The following is a 3941-nucleotide window of genomic DNA, read 5'->3' as shown; positions in this document are numbered from 1 at the left end:
TTTTGAAGCAAGAAATTAAAAATCAATAAATAAATAACAGTTTCCAAGATTAAAAAATAAATGCTTAAAAAAACTAACAACTGCTAACTAGGGCTTCAACTTCCAGAAATTCACAGAATATACAAAAATCGGAGTCTCAAACCCTAAGTTCTAAGTAACAAATACAGGCACTAAAACCACGGCGTAGCGGAGCAAGATTAGCAAGAAAACTTACGAAACTGTCACTCCATCGACTAGAAAGGGGTTTGGCTTGAAGAAGAAGAAGAAGATGAGGAGTAGTGGAGGACTGGGTTTGAGCAGGCGAGTTAATGGGTGGGTGTGCAGCTTAAGGCTGTTGAGCAGAGTGCTCTCGGTGTGTTTTAGCGCTGGGTCTCTATCAGATGCTTTGACATGTCTTCCTCTTCCGCTAAGTTCTTGACCGCTGTCACTGCATAATATGATCCAAGAAATCCTTCCTCTTCGCTACATACTTCTACTTTGTCTCCACCGTGGAACTCTATTGTTGTTCCAGAATTTAGCAGGCAAAAACGTTACTCTTTTTCTACAGGGAAGAGGATTGTGATGTGGATTTTTCTAGGCTGTAACGGATACTTTTTTTTTTTGTTTCTTTAGTATTAAAGGGATCCCCAAGAATATAATATCAATATTATTATAATACGTAATAAAAATATTTTTATTTTAATACAGATAGATACTTTTTTTTTGTCATAAGTTTTACTCATGGCTATTAAATTTAATTTAACATTCGTGAGTTGACAAATAAATTAAATTTATTTTATTATTTTAAAAAAAAAATTAAAAATAAAAATCCTTCAAATTTGTAATATTAAAATCTCATCTTAGTTTGACTGATCAATGTCTATTTATATTCAAAATAAAACCCATTTAAATTAGGTTTTGACTTAGATCATATCAGGTTTAATAATTATGGTTTTGAGTGAGGGTTACTCGGATAATATCTAATAGATAGAGAACCCACCTGAGTCTTTATTTGTTTTGGAGTCAACCTAGGTATATTGTAAAACAATATTGTTTTGTTTTGGACTAAAATTGAAAAACAAAATCCTTGAAATTAACTAGATTAGGTCTCATCATGTTTTTACTGAGGTCCTATTTGTTTGCTGGAATATAGTTTCTTTTTAGAAAGTGAATTTCGAGAAAGTGAATTATTTTTCAATGTTTGGTAGTGTAATGGAAAATAACTTATTAATGTTTTATTGTTTTCAAGTTTATTAAAATAATGAGGAACAAATCTTACAAATTAAAAAGTTGAATGAGAATGAAATTAAAAAAATATATAATTTCATAAATTATCTCAAATAAAATAAATAATAATCAAAAATAAAATACACTTTTCCGACGCCAAACGAATCTGGTCTGCAGCACATCAAGTGAGAAACCTGGAAAGGATGAAAACCAGTCTTCTCGCTTGCTCATTGGTAACCGGCCCAGAAGTGCATGCCTCTCTGCCACCCATTCACCACTTATAAATAAGTAAATAACTACATATACAATTATATATAAAAATAGAAATAAAAAACCACAAAAGTAACTCGTTTTCTAAACCCAAATCAACATAACACCAATACCCTTCTTCTTCTTCTGATTTCAAAACTTGGTCTTTCTTAAATTTCAACAACCATCCATTTCTAACACAATGAACCCTAAAACTTCCAAAACTTCTTTCTTCTTCTTTTTAACAGTAAAACTATCTCATAACAATAATAATAATTTAACTAGTTAAACATATCACAGCGAACATTTTTTTTTTAAAAGAAAAAATAAAGAATAATGCTGCGACTCACAAAAATTAAAGATTACCGAGTGAGTGAAGAGTCGGGTCGAGCTGTTCAAGAAAAACCAAAAGCCGAGTCGACTCATTGTGTAGCACTTCATCTGCTTTCTTCAAGTGAATCGATCACAAACCTAAATCCACCGCGTTGCTTTGTCTCCACCGTGGAACTCCATTGTTGTTGCAGAATTTAACAGACAAAGAAAAGAAAAGAGGAACTTGAAAGATCAAGGAATTTTTTGCTAAATTAAATTACATAATGAAACAGTCAATTAGAAAGCAGACACAACAAATTATTAACTGAACATCAGCAGAACAAAAGCAAAGCAGCTTAGCATAATGGAAGTAACAGCGGGTACAGAATGTCAAAAGCAACTCACTCACCCATAAAAACAATAGAGAAAAAAGTCCCGTGGTTGATCAACCTCAAAAATATCATCCTCCAGAATGGAAAGACCAGTTTTATAGCACTTAGCCAACAAACAAAGTTGAAGAAAATCTGGACGCAAAGCGGTCAAATGTTCAGAGGAAGAGCGTAGTTTTTTCACAGCTTCCAGCAAAGGGGCCACACCACGCATTGGTACTTCAAGCATCAAAACTTGGTCTTTGAATCTCTTACTAACAGCTATGACTGCCAATACAAAAATATTAGTTAGCATCAACTAAGTAAATAGAAAAACAACATTCTAATCACACACATTTTTAATTTAATTGAGGGTAAACAAAAATAAAATACACTTTTCCGACGCCAAACGAATCTGGTCTGCAACACAACAAGTGAGAAACCTGAAAATGATGAAAACCAGTCTTCTCGCTTGCTCATTGGTAACCGGCCCAGAAGTGCATGCCTCTCTGCCACCCATTCACCACCACTTATAAATAAGTAAATAAATACATATACAATTATATATAAAATAAAAATAAAAAACCACAAAAGTAACTCATTCTCTAAACCCAAATCAACATAATACCCATACCCTTCTTCTTTTTCTTCTTCTTCTTCTAATTTCAAAACTTGGTCTTTCTTAAATTTCAACAACCATCCATTTCTAACACAACGAACCCTAAACTTCCAGAACTTCTTTTTTCTTCTTTTTAACAGTAAAACTATCTCATAACAATAATAATAATTTAACTAGCTAAACATATCACAGCGAACGTTTTTTTTTAAAGAAAAAATAAAGAATAATGCTGCGACTTCAAAAATTAAAGATTACTTGTTCAAGAAAAGCCAAAAGCCGAGTTGACTCATTGTGTAGCACTTCATCTGCTTTGTTCAAGTGAATACCCATACCCTTCTTCTTCTTCTTCTGATTTCAAAACTTGATCTTTCTTAAATTTCAACAACCATCCATTTCTAACACAATGAACCCTAAACTTCTAGAACTTCTTTGTTCTTCTTTTAACAGTAAAACTATCTCATAACAATAATAATAATTTAACTAGCTAAACATATCACAACGAACGTTTTTTTTTTAAAGAAAAAATAAAGAATAATGCTGCGACTCACAAAAATTAAAGATTACCTGTTCAAGAAAAGCCAAAAGCCGAGTCGACTCATTGTGTAGCACTTCATCTGCTTTCTTCAAGTGAATCGATAACAAACCTAAATCCACTGCGTTGCTTTGTCTCCGCCGTGGAACTCCATTGTTGTTGCAGAATTTAACAGGCAAAGAAAAGAAAAGAGGAACTTGAAAGATGAAGGAATTTTTTTTCATGTGCTGTAAATCAAAATCAATGAAGTGGACGTGTAACAGGCAGGTTTTTTAACGTTACTCTTTTACTGGGAAAAGGATCGTGATATCAATTTGATTTTTCTACGGATAGTTTTCTTTTTTATTTCTCGAGTATTCATATAATTACCGTGAATCTAATACTCATATTATTATAATATCTGATAAAAATATTTTTATTTTAATATAAAAAAAATCCTCTTTTTATGTCATTTTGAAGGAAAATATTTTACTCGTAATTATTAAATTTAATTTAAAATTCATGTCGATGAGAAATAAACTTATAAATCAATAAATCAATCTAAATTTATTATAAAATAATATTATTTTGATAAAAAAATAAAAATAAAAATCCTTGAAATTTATAATATTAGATCTCATTTTAGTTTGATTGATCAATACTCATTAAAACTAAA

The 3941-nt window shown here is 31.2% G+C and overlaps 1 long non-coding RNA gene across 1 annotated transcript; it reads right to left on the bottom strand.

The window, feature by feature from the left end:
- Positions 1-1261: 1261 nt before the first annotated feature.
- On the bottom strand, positions 1262-1995 carry LOC140954861 (uncharacterized). The gene is made up of 2 exons (XR_012168474.1): positions 1822-1995; positions 1262-1466 (listed from the first exon to the last, which is right to left on the bottom strand). It is a non-coding gene; the product is annotated as an uncharacterized lncRNA (long non-coding RNA).
- Between the last annotated feature and the right edge of the window lie 1946 nt (positions 1996-3941).

The sequence above is a fragment of the Populus alba genome, chromosome 17 (genome assembly GCF_005239225.2).
Source record: "Populus alba chromosome 17, ASM523922v2, whole genome shotgun sequence".
NCBI classification, from domain to species: Eukaryota; Viridiplantae; Streptophyta; class Magnoliopsida; order Malpighiales; family Salicaceae; genus Populus; species Populus alba.
The sequence above is the reverse complement of the archived record's forward strand: the minus strand, read 5'-3'. Positions and strand labels throughout refer to the sequence as shown.